This window comes from Gossypium raimondii, chromosome 12 (genome assembly GCF_025698545.1).
Source record: "Gossypium raimondii isolate GPD5lz chromosome 12, ASM2569854v1, whole genome shotgun sequence".
NCBI lineage: Eukaryota > Viridiplantae > Streptophyta > Magnoliopsida > Malvales > Malvaceae > Gossypium > Gossypium raimondii.
This window is the reverse complement of record NC_068576.1, coordinates 13124240-13138069: the sequence shown is the minus strand read 5'-3', so window position 1 is coordinate 13138069 and position 13830 is coordinate 13124240. Positions and strand designations below refer to the sequence as shown.

The 13830-nt window shown below is 34.9% G+C and overlaps 1 long non-coding RNA gene across 1 annotated transcript; it reads right to left on the bottom strand.

The window, feature by feature from the left end:
- Positions 1–8181: 8181 nt before the first annotated feature.
- Positions 8182–9256, bottom strand: LOC128035582 (uncharacterized). Its single transcript, XR_008192058.1, has 2 exons — positions 8970–9256; positions 8182–8883 (listed from the first exon to the last, which is right to left on the bottom strand). It is a non-coding gene; the product is annotated as an uncharacterized LOC128035582 (long non-coding RNA).
- Positions 9257–13830: the final 4574 nt, after the last annotated feature.

The following is a 13830-nucleotide window of genomic DNA, read 5'->3' as shown; positions in this document are numbered from 1 at the left end:
GTTTCATTTAGAAAAACTCTAACTTCTTTCATTGCAGCGAAAAACTTGGAGAATGTTTAGTCTGAAGTCCATCGTATGTCCACATGTCGGGTCTGATTATACCCATCCATCCGCTACACTCCATGAGTTCATCAAAACCTGTCTACCAATCACCGAACATTACGAGATGAGCTTGATATGGTTAAACCACCATTATAAACAATGTAGTTATACTGCCAATCAATATGCGATATAATCGCCAATCTCCTCATTACTACTGGTGTAGTGCACTGATAACATTATTGCGGACTTAATCTACTGTCAGTACTCCACGGAACTCCTCCGACATCCACAATATCCCACCCCATGCACATGCATTATGTCATACAAGGTACCAATAAGTACTGTGTAACGCCATAAACTCGATCATGTGAATCAGATCTGAATCCAGGGTGTTACTACTCATGTACATATGAACCTCACTCAAATATTCAATTTACATTCGATTACAACTGTTTAGTTATAAATTTGTCTAAGAAATACTTAGGTGTGATTAATGTGAGAATTTAATTGGTTTTTAAGAACCTTTTAACTAGGAATTTATACAAATTCCGAGCATTTTGATAGCAAATTGTGTATTTTTAGTACATATTGAGAAATTGGGCATATAATTAAAGTAAGAATGTAATTTTTAAGTAATTAATTTATAATTTTACATAATTTTACTTTATGTTGCTACATTTTGAGAAATACATAATTTTGTGTTAAATTTGTTGCAACTTGATACACTAATGTGTTGGATATTTGAAGCCATTATGGATAACGCATGGACATGAGCTAAATATTAATCAGCATGGGACAACAAAGCTTGAGTATTGGACTCAAGGAATTAATTCTAACCCAGCTTGGAAGAGGGTTGATGAAAGGAACAAGCCTACTTTTCACATTGAAGTCCAAACCGTCCATTAAGGGGGAAAGTTCAAATTCGGCAAAGAGCAGGTCAACTAGCTTTGGAACAATTAATTAAGGGTCCCTACATGTGTAAAAAATCACAAAATATCCCCAATAGAATCCTATGGTTTTTGTCCAACCCTTTCCCTTCAATTAAGCAAGAATCAAGCTAAAATCAAGCAAAAATCAACCTCTCTTCCCAAAAGTTATGGTTGGCCATGAATGAGAGATTTCTAATGGATGTTTATGCTATTTTTAACAAACTCTCAAGTATTCCCTCATGTATAAATACCACCCCTCATTCACCTTTCAAATCATCAACTCATTCACTCATTATTCTTCCTTCTCTCCCACGCCTAAGCCTACCATTTTTCTCTCATCTTCCCCGTTATCTCTTTGAGAGTTCACCTAGAAAGCAATTCTTGAGTTGAAAGATCTCACGGCCAACCACTTTGAGGAGTAGTTTGCATCGAAGCAACAATGAAAATAGGAGGAAACCACCACGAATAGTTTTCGGAGAATCACTGAAATCTTTTTAGAGTTTTTCTTCGTTTCTCTTTTTTGTTCTAATTTGGAAAACATGCTTGAAAGTTACTTGATTTTTTTCATTTAATAATGATCACTTAATTTGTTTTTGCTAGAATGACTGTAATTTCTTGATTATTTAATTCAAATTATGTTTATGGTATTTTGTACCTCAATTATTTATGCTTCCAATTAAAATAATTTATGTTGTTCATGTATTAATAGATGCTTGAATGCATTAAAATTAATTGCTTAATTAGAACCAAATGGTGATTAATGGACACAATAATTGGAATATGCATGTTTAATCTATATTCGACAAAAATAGGTTAAAGGTTTGTAATAATTCTAAAGAACCTGTTACATTGCATCACTTTATATTTATGTGATTCAATTGTTTCAAACAGACATGTCTTTGTTACTTTGCATAAATTCTAAGGAATGTTGTCTTAGAATATAAACCTTAGTTAAATTTTGACATAGACATATGCAAGTTTTTCTAAGTGATAAACATAAGACTTCAATAAAGGCCTATGAATTTTAGATTACGAGTTAATAAATAATCGATTTGCCATGGAATTATTTAAGAACATTTGTTAAGCATAATTGTGAATGAATTAAATTAAGAGTTGCAATTGTTATAGCTTATTCATGTTATTGTTGTTAAATCTTGTGACTTGTTGCTTAACCATTTCATCACATTTTATTTTATTCTCGTTTGCATATTAGTTATTAATTTGAGTTAATTAGAACATCCACCACTTTCAAATATTTTAATTTTATAATCAACTTCTTAAATATTAATTTTACAATTCTTGATTATCAATACAGTCCCTATGGAGACGATGCTCTTTTTACTCACTTGTTATTTCATAACGACTATGTATACTTGCCCATTTTGTCACGAACCAATATAGATAAAGAGATTATTTGAAACTATGATTGAATTGATGTCCTATTCTATTGTAATTATCCCGTGTGTAAGACTTCTACAAAACAACTCAGACTCGAACATGCCATCAAACCTACTCTATACTCATAACAACCCACTTTGCCACTCCTTTGGCGTCATTTCTCCTGGCGTAAACCCAACCAGCTTACCTGTAACACAATACACAAAGATAAGTTCATGAGAACTTAGTGAGTTAAATTCTATTTACTTGTACTGTCTCAATATAATGTATCCGGGAACTTCATTATCATCTCATTGTTCTTCATTCTTCGACTTGACTTTGGCAAGTACCTTTCTTCTTCATACCATAGATTCCATACCTTGCTTTATGACCATTTCTAACCCTTAGCATCTCCAGTACATTACTTATTCACCCAACCTTTTCGTGATTTCGTAATTGTTCCCATTTTGGAACCCATACCTATAAAACACTGTTGATCGAGTTGTTTTTCTAGTATACTTGGTTCATAAAATGAACTTGTCACATTCCCTGGTGCATTCCATTTTCTTTTTACATACCTTAAGACTATGCAGGATACGTCACAATATTTTCTACAAAATCATTCCTTCAGAGTTCACCATAAGTATTATTCCTTCAAAGTTTGTCATACATACCAATCCTTCAAAACTACTTACACATATCATTCCTTCGGGGTTTGTCATACTTACCATTATTCTCTTTCAGGGTCTGCCACAAAATCATTTCCTTCAGATGATTGCCACAATGGCCTTACTTCAGAATATGCCACGAAGACATTCCTTTCCATAGATCGCCACAAAGGCTCCTATTTCGCAGATTGCCACAAAGCCTTCCATTTCACAGATTGCCACAAAGCCTTCCATTTCATCAATTTCCATAAAGGCTTCCATTTCATAGATTGCCACAAAAACTCCTTTTTAAAATGTGTTCATGATAGGGATTCGCCTAGACTCACATTACGTGAGGTTTTCTCCTCATCATCTTGGTCACGCAGAGAACTCCATTTGATAATAATCTTCTTTTAGTTCTTTCAATATAATGCCATAACCCACCAGTTATGGTCTTATATAACATGGTCTTTCCATACGAAACCATAGCCCACCAGTTATGGTCTTACACAATACGGTACCATGGACTTTTCCTTTCAAAGAATCGTGTGTAAAGTCTCGATGGAATCCTTTAGACGATAGACACAGACTCACTTAACAGATCTTTCATGCTTTGAAACCATACAGAAATTAACATACATTTCATTTCACATCATCTGATACATTCTAGAAGCATTCATACAGTTTATTTCATCATTAGAACACCCATCTCATACTTAACTTATCAGATTCCTCATGAACTATTTGTGCATGACTCATTTAGCGTTTATAGTTTGACTGTTATTTATAGAAACATTACAAATACCACCTTACATACAAAAGTCGACTTAGGGACTCACTTGACATCCACGAACAGTAGCTTGGTCTCTAGATCCTAAACATCCAACATGGAAACTCAGTAATCACTGCTTATAAGATATATAGATACCATTAAGACTCATTCATATAACTTTTATTATCATCAGAAGCCCCGTTAACTTTTATGTAAAGCTTTACTTCTTCATTTACTATCAATGCTCGTAAATAGACTTACTTAATTAGAAGTCCACATGCAAGTCCAAATTACTTATCCTGAACATGAAACAACCATTTGCATGAACTCTGATCCTTAATTTTAGCTTAGCAAGAAAGATCCCTAATCAGCACCAAAGCAAAACAGAAATGGTGTTTTCAAACATAAAGAATAATATAACTCTTTCTATTTTTCTTTTTCTAAAGCTCATATCAATACATATATATAACCCATGTTTCTATAATGGAACTTAACACGTGTCATCAATCTTCAATACTACCCTTTCAGGTTTTAACAATTGTAAGGAAACATATACAAGAGTCCATAATTTTTACGTATATTTGATTTACCCCATCGTTCATTCCTGGCCATCTCATTAGAATATAACTTGCATAGTAACTAGGCAAACTTGGTGTACTGTACCTTTGGCGATCTCTTCATTACCCAAAGAACCCTTAATACTCCTACAATTTCTTTCACTTTCGCATATCTACGATAACAACCCATTTTTAGTGAAATCGAAATAGTGGTTTCGAGACCACAAATCTGACGAGTAAATCTTTATTTTATTATTATTTTAATGTTTACGAGACTATATTAAGGTCGTGTTAGAATTTCGTTAAGAAGTTTTTATGTTTACATGCCTAATTAAATGAAAAAGACTAAATTGTAAAAGGTACAAAAGTAGAGTTCTATTAGTTAAAGGTGTCAAATAGCTATGAAATTTTAAAGTGAGAGGACCTAAATGGTAATTAGACCAATTGTGATGTTAGTGGATATTCATGGATTTGGTTTTCTTGAAATTATGAATGTTTTTAAAGGTTAAAAATGTAAATGAGTAAATAAGGTTAAAATAAATAAAACAAAAAAATTATCATTTTTACTCATCTTTTTCCACCGAAATTAAAAGAAAGAAACACCATGAAAGCTTGCTAAGCATCCGGCTAGGTTGTTATGCTTGCACGGTATGTTTTAGAACTTCGTTTTTTATGTTTTTTATGTTTTTGAAGTCATTTTAGCCTAATCTAGCTAGCCCGGTGATCAATTTGCAAAAATGTTAAAGAATTAGGTTTTTTTCATGAAAATTTCTTACATGATTCTTGAAGTTTAGCGAAAGATTATAAGTCACTATTAATAAATAAGCGTGTTTTGTAAAGTGATTTTAATTAAAATTGTATTTAGGGACTTATTTATAAATGTAGTAAATGTTTAAGTTAAATTCATGAAATGGTGGTTTGTATGAGTTGATATAAGTCCCTAATGAATTCAACTAGCATGAGATAAGGATGAAAATGCTTAGATTTTAATTTATGAGCTTAAGGACTAAATTATGAAAAGTTAAAATGTTAGGGCAAAATTGTAATTTTTCAAAATATGAAATATGGACTAAATTGAATAATAGAAGTATTAAATGGATTGAATTTGTATATTTAGATTAAGATAGACCACGTATGGAGTTAGATTGAGGAAAAGCTAAAACATCAGATTAATCAACTACGTTTTTACGCTCTGATTGTCGAGATAAGTTCGTTTGAATAAATGTCATTTTAATGTTATTTCAATCATATGATAACATGTTAGTTTTATGTAATTAAATGATGAATATTCAATAATGCCATGATGGTTATCGAGTCCTAGTTGAACCTTAGGAATTCGTAGGATACAAATGACATGTCATTAGGGATTTCATGTTTCAGGTGTTGGTCTTGAATGTCCTACCGATGGATGAGGTCCTATATTTGTTGCAGATACTCCACAGCTCGTGTGAGCAGCATCGTGTAGCTTACATTTCGACCCATAGCTCGTGTGAGCAGGCCCATTTCACAGCTCGTGTGAGCAACGATGTAAAGGAAAGGTTACGATTATATGTTTAAGCATATTTCGTGTGAGCTTTCCCGAGTATCCAATGATATTCTAAATGGTTCAACGAGCATAAAAAAGAAAGGAACGATTAGTATTCAAATAAACTATATCATGTAATTATGAAAATGATTTAAATGGTAAGCTTCAATGGAAGTATGCTTATGTTAATGAAAATGATGAATTCAAATGAAGCGTGTTCATCTTTAATGGCTTACCTTATGTTAAATTCAAGTGAGTTATGTTTGAATGTGCTAACATGTGTTGTTGATGGTGCTTAGGCTTGTGCCAAGCTTGTGGTTGGATTATATTATGCTTATTCTTGATGTTTATTAATGAAATGGTAAGTTGTGTTTCATGTTTTGCGAACTTACTAAGTATTATGTGTTTACGTAATTTTCTTTCCTATGTTTTATAGATAATCAGAAGCTCGGTCAGTTTAGAAGCTCGTCGGAGACCTATCACACTATCCAGCATAAAAATCAGTAGATTTTGATGTTTTGGCCAAAGTTATAATGGCATGTATAGGTGGACTTGTATTGGTATCTATTTGACTGTTAGTTGATGATTTTGACATGTATAAGTTATTTTGGTACCATTTGATGTTGGTTGAATTGTGTTGTTTTGGTACTTGTGATGCATGGATGGTATGGCTGAAATGGTAAGTTTAAGATGAAGTACTAATGGTCAAGTTTTGGTATATATGAGATGGTATTGAGTTAAATATGATTGATGAATAAGAAGTGATATATATGCATGTTTAGGTAAGTTTGTATGTTTGCTTTTGAGGTGCCTTGTATGGCATAATGGTTGAATGATCTTGGACTATTGATTTGGTCATTTCATGTAGGTTTTGGTTATGTTTTATGGTCTTGATTATGTGTACAAAATGCTTTTAGGTGGTTGCATGAGTTGGTGTTGGAAATGGCTTGAATTTGGCCAATTTCATGTCCACACGGCCTGAGACACAGGTGCGTGACTCAACTGTGTGTGACACATGGCCTGGCGACATGGTCGTGTGTCCTCTATAGGTTTTAATGCACACTAGTCAGGCAGTTACACAGCCTAGCACACAGCCTGGCACACGGGTGTATGGGGCTATTTCGTGCATTACACGGTCTGGCACACAGGCATGTGACTTGGCAATGTGACCTTACTTAGTAAGTTACACGGGTGAGGACACGGGCTGGGACATGGTCGTGTGTCCCTATTTCGATTGTTACACTGCCTGAGACACGGACGTGTGTCTCAGCCGTGTGAGGCACACGACCGTGTGACCCCTGCAATCCAATTTTTTCTAACTTTTTCTTATACTTTTCGATTGATTCCAATTTGGTCCTGAATTGTTTCTAAGGTATTTTTAGGGCCTCAAGGGATCAATTAAGGGACGTTATGGATGTGATTGAATGTATTTATATTATGTTTGCGATGATGTATGAAATGAATGTATTAATGTTCCATTTGAACGGTAATGCTTCGTAACCCTAATCTGGCAACGGATACGAGTTAAGGGTGTTAAATCTGCACCCTTCAGAGAACATTATTTACCTTATACTCTATTATGAACTAAACGCCATATGTATATGCCAAAGGCGTCAATTAGGCGGATAGGGTTGTGCTACTCAAATTCCTTTGGGCTACTCGCCTAACATAGGACCCCCAATTCTAGGGTTACAATATACTTCCAGTTTAATCTGAATTCAGTGGCATGTTTTACAGGCTTTTATTATATCATTCATTTCAAATCAGTGGATTACTTATCATGCATTTGATTTCACATTCAATTCGATGACATTCTATCATGTCTCAACATTATAATCATTTCAATGACAATTTATCATGCTACTAAAGCAACATTCCAATGCACATATAACTAACTTTCAATCAAAACATTTCATGGCATTTCACTCAAGATTAGAATTCAGGCATTCAAATATCGTTTCATATCAACACTTGCTATACATACACCCAACAGCATTTACTATTCCAATCAACCATTTTGAATCACACAAATATCAACATACAATTATTCGGTCAACTATACTAGTTTTGTATTCATGCTAATTAGTTAGGGTCGAAACTAACCTAATTCGGCCACCTTTAAATCGCTTATTTAACAATTGAAATAAGCCAACCAACAAGTTTAAATATCAATTTAATCATTAAAAGTATAAATATTAGCATACAATTATTTTGTCAACCACACTAGTTTTGTATTCATGCTAGTTAGTTAGGCTCAAATCGTACTTGATTCGGCCACCTTTATTGCTTATTTAAAAATTTAAATAAGGTGACCAGAAAGCTTAAATATCAATTTAATCATTAAAAGCATAATTTTAGCACTTTTTAACAAGTTAGAACCCACCTTATTATCAAAAATCCGCAGCACTAAGCTGAAAAAGTTTGTGTTCCAAATTTAACTCCTTAATCGAACCTAACACCAAATAACAATAACTACCACATTAACTACCATTAAAACCAGCCTTGAAACACCCTTTAATGGATCGGCCAAATCAGTGCTACATGCCAAAAATTTTAGGTTCAATTCGATTGAACAACTTGCACTGATTTGCTACGAAACGAGGGCATGGATGAAATCTGGTTTTATTGTTGATCCGGGATGTTCAAATCAGCACCTAAATCACATTAAATACCCAAAAATCCGCAACGAAATTCCATATCCAAGCCTTAGGGTATTCGACCATAGCATCACTTAACAACAAAACGAAACAGTGCGAGATCTCACACAAATCTACATTTTGCACTACTCGTTACCGAGATCTGAGTTAGCCATTGATCACCTAGGTTACTTTGCCAACTTAGAACGTTTAGACCAGATATAAATAAAGAATAACTCGAAAAGCACACTGATATAAGGGTGGTAACTGAAAAGGGAACGACTGTCCAAACTGGTGGTGTCTTAAAGGGCGGCAACACCACAAACGGCGACAGAAAAATGCAGAACAGGGCGAGACAAGAGGGAATCTTTGTCAGCCATAAAGATGAATTCTTAGAGCTGAAACGAGGACTTATTGGCTGTAAAAACAACAGAAAAAAATCGGCACTCAATAGAACTAAAAAGGAAAGGAGAAAAGGACTTACTGGCACTACTTCAACAATGGAGAGGGGCGACAATTGAGCAATAAAAGAGACTGATAGGGGCGGCTTTAAGGTGACTTAGGGTAGCAAATAAGGCTAATTAAGGAGGGTAAAACGATCAGCAAGGTAGGTGGAAAAACAAAAATCAAAGCTTAAACAATAGGGTGGCAAGAAGAAAGGGTAGATGGGAGACACGGTGAAGGGAAAAGAAGGAAAATTGAGGGAGAGGATAAAGAGAAAAGAGGATGACGGGTAGGGTAGGGAAAAACTGTATATATATCTATTATGTACTTATACATATATACTTTTAATATACACCTCTATGATATAGTTACATTTAAAATTTCTCTTACACTTCCTTAAATTGGTTATACGTCATTCATCATTTTGCATAATTTTCGAAATTCAGTTTACACTCCTGCCATTGGGGATAAAAAATGCTTGTATATGTTCTCTTTTTGCACGTAGCTTAAGTTTACCCTTCCTTTTTTTCTTTAGTTAACCATGTTTCCTCGTACTCCCCATAGGCGACCCTCTAAGAAACCTGCTAGAGGTGCATCCTCTACTAAAACCATCCCGCTGCCCTTACCAATTGCTTTAAAACTGACAATGCCCTCGAAAGATTCAACACATACTTTGGAACTCGTAATGTCCAAATCTCTTGCCCTCTCGACTTTTACTTTGTAACCGACCAACCAGAATTCGAGTACCTTGACCGCCTTCATGATTGGGGTTGGTTACATTGTCTTCAACTTAGGGGTGTTTGTTATGAAAACTTAGTTCGTGCCTTTTACTCCAATGCTAAATTTGACTATGGCTCCAATGGTCAAACCATCGCCTCATCACCTCATATGTTATGGGAGAAGAGGTTGAAGTTTCTCCCTCTATCCTTGCGGAACACCTCTGTATTCCCAACTAGGGTGATGGTAACCCCCACAATCTATTTCATCATGATCTTGTAATCCCTCATAACTATGTCAGTCACCTACCATTACATGTTAGGATCCTCCATCTTATTTTCACTTGGATAATGGCTCCTACAAACAAACATTTCAGTCTTAGAAATTCTGACTATTGGATGCTTCATTGTGTTCGTACCAACCAGCGTCGTAACCTTTCCTCTATCATTTTCCTCAACATTGTTGAAATGGTCCATCGATCGATGTCTAGTAACACAATGCTCAAGTATAGCATCTTTCTTTCCCATCTCTTTTGTTCTCTTAAGTTGAAAGTTAATGTTGACCCCGATTGAGCCATTACTTTTATCCTCGATGTGTCGACTGCTCAAATTTGTGGATGGGCTAAAACCGGTGGGGTATAGTCTAGGAATCCACAACGCACTTAGGAAGTCGTTGCTGGTCCACAAAGGGAAAGCGCTCCATAAGAAGACGTAACTTAACCACCAGCTACGGATATTCCCGCTTTGGCACCTCCACCATCACCTTACACCCTTTCTATTCTTGTTGTTATTCATGGTCTGCCCTTGCATGTTGATGCTCGATTTGATGTTTTAACAACCCATGTTAATGATCAGTGCAACATCTTGGATGAGCAAGTAGAAAATCTTTCCTCTTCCTTCCCATCAGCTTCGAACGCTTAAGTTGTTTCTTTGCTTGACACTCTTATGATTGTAGGTTTAGTTTGTTTGATACTTTGCTAGGGTGCTATGCTTTAGATGTTATGCTACTTTGGATATTCTTTTTGGATTTCTTGTGGCTACTATTATGTTTGTTTCATGATACCATGTTTTTTTATTTTCTACTAGTCTTTGTTAATATTTAGTTTCTCTTTAATTATGCGTTTACTTCCTATTATTGTCTTATTTATCTACTCCTCTATTGTTCTTCTCTTTGTACTAATATCTTACTCGTTCTTTTCAAATGTTCTGATTTATGGCTTTTTGATATAACAAATGAAGAAAATAAATTTTCTTTGCAAAAGTGCATTTTATTTCTACAAGAAAAGAGTTTTTTTTATATTATGGTTTGAAAACTAAATTTTTTCAACTAATCTTTAAAAATGTTTTCATTATGAAAGTTGAAAATAATAATGTTTTCATCAATTATTTTTAAACGAGGAGCTCAACTTAAAAATAATATTTGAGGTGAGGGAGTTAACAAATTTTTATATAAAAAGGAGTGATTGTTAAATTTGTTTTTCAAATGTTTTGATATAACAAAGTCAAATTAAACTCTCACTTAGTAAAATTTGTGATTAAATGATAAAATGTTATTAAATTATTTTTAAGTGCTTACGAAATTATAAAATGATCAAACTTGTCATTAAATATATTTCATCAGTTGATTTCTTAAAAGTACTTTGACTTTTAGCGATACATAGGTAGATTTCTACTGAAACAAGGTAGATAGTGAGCTACCTTGGATTCCCCTGCACCTTCTATATATACAATTGATCAATTGTATCATTACCAGTCTCTCCCTCTTGAAACCCTCAAACTTCTACCAATGCAAACACAGTTGTAGGGATAGAATGGGTTCCGATGGTCACTTTTTAAAGACTTCTACCATACAAGGTACAACTTGCCTACAAAATGCAATTAGTGCTCAAATTTATTGTTGCAATGGCTCTAATTCATTTCTAATGTCTCCAAGATAGTTAGAAGACTTAAATTCAAGTCAAGGGCTCCATATTAAAGACAAGAAACAAGTTTGCAAAGTCAATTATACAAAAATCCAATCTTTTCATTGTTATTCTTATTGTTTTCATATCAACCTTTTAAAAGGTGTATTTAATTTGCTTTAAAATTAAATAGAGTGATTATGAAAAAAAAAGTAGTGGATTTCTCAATAATATGAAAGTAAATAAGATTGTGCTAAATGTAAATAGCCTAATGATAGTAAAAACCTAACTTTTAAAAATGTTGTAAGAGTATGGTCACTTTATTAGAGCAATTAATTATTATCAAGTTATATACCAAAATAGCATATACCATTTCAAAATATCCTCTTACTAAGAAAAACCCTAGAAACCAAGAGTGCTATCCTTGGTATCCTAGCGAAAACAGTGGCTGCTGCGGCTTGGGATAATGGAGAGTGGTGGTAACGATGGGTTTGGGGGAGATGATATTGCCCTATTAACAGAAGAGCTTATTCAACTTTCGGTTAAAAGTTCGATGGTGGAGCCAAGTAGCAATTTCTCTTTGATTTGTTCCGTATGGACAAAGAAACCCTACAATCAAGATAGTTTCAAAGCACAGATGAGGAGTATTTGGAAGACAAAGAAGAAGTTTGTGATTCAAGTTGCTGGACAAAATCTCTTTTTGATTGTGTTTGAATTAGAAGAGGATTTAAAGACTGTTCTGGAAGGCCAACCATGGTTGTTTAGGAAGCAATTAATCCTGTTCGATCGGTTGAATAAGTCAATGCTAAGAGATCAAATTCGACTTGTCTCATCACCGTTTTGGATTAAAATTGGGCCGTGTCTACCAGAGTTTGACAAAAAATATCTTTTGCATGCTATAGGAGTCACTTTCGGAGGGGTAATTAGATCTGAAATTCTTGGTGAATTTTGTCGGCTTAGAGTGCTGTTAAATGTTCAGAAACCTCTTCGTAGGGGTATTTTTGTTTCAATAGGAAGTGGGAATAAATCTTGGATTCCCTTTAAGTATGAAAAGTTGCCGACTTACTGTTTTGTATGTGGCAAGTTGGGGCATGGTATCCACGATTGCTCAGAATTCACTCCTGCAGAGAAAAACAGAATTAAAATGGATCCACCTTTTTCTTTAGCATTAAAAGCAGAATCAACGTTAGTGGGAAGGGAGAGTTTAAAGTTTAATGCTTTATTGAAAAAATCACAATCACAATGCTCTTATGTTGGAGGCATTACAAAGGATCAGGAAGAATATCAGTACAGGGAGCAAAGTAGTGGTTTAGTGAGAGGGATCCAAGATTATACTTGTTTGGCATTAGTTGTTGCAAATCTTGAATCACACAAGGAAGTAGGTATCAATGAAGGAGATACTGTAGATAGTCTCGTCATTAATCCGGTCTTAGCCAGGAAAGCTAGTTGGAAAAGAATGAAAATAGTGGGAGGGAAAGAGAACCATGAGGCTGATCGTAAATTGCAAAAAAGGAAATTGGCAGAGTTAGTGCAAGATGAATATGGGGTAAAGGAGATTCAGGAAGAGAATCCAAAAAGGGCGAGACATGTTGAACAGGATCTAGCTACGAAGGATGAAACCAATTTACAAATGGAATTTTCCAACCAGACAGGATCGGCGGCTGCCAATGGGCAAGCCGACCGAGTGCAATAAAAATCATATGCTGGAATGTCCGTGGATTGGGGAGTCCACGGGCAGTAAGGAAGCTTCGGTTTTTACTGAAGCAAAATAATCCTCAATTAGTCTTCTTAATGGAGACTAAAGTAAGTGAAAAACGTATGGAAGCAATTAGAAGAAGGTGTGGCTTCACGAATGGACTTGAAGTAGGAGCTGTTGGTACGCGAGGTGGGATTTGTTTAGCATGGCGGGAGGAGGTTCAGATTCACCTTAGATCTTTGTCAATAAGTCATATTGATGTGCTAGTTAAAGGAGAGGGTGCTCATGAAGATTGGAGATTCACAGGGTTTTATGGCTCTCCCTACTCACAAAACAAAAATGCTTCATGGGATTTACTAAAGACCTTGGGACAGGAGCAAGAGTATCCTTGGTTAGTGAGTGGAGATTTCAATGAAATAGCTTATTCTTTTGAAAAAAATGGAGGTCAACCGAGGGAGGAAAGGAAGATGGCAGCGTTTCGGGAAACTCTACAAGAATGTCACCTTTCAGACTTGGGATATTCAGGAGTATGGTATACATGGGAAAGAGGGAATTTACCAGAGACGAATATACGAGAAAGATTGGATA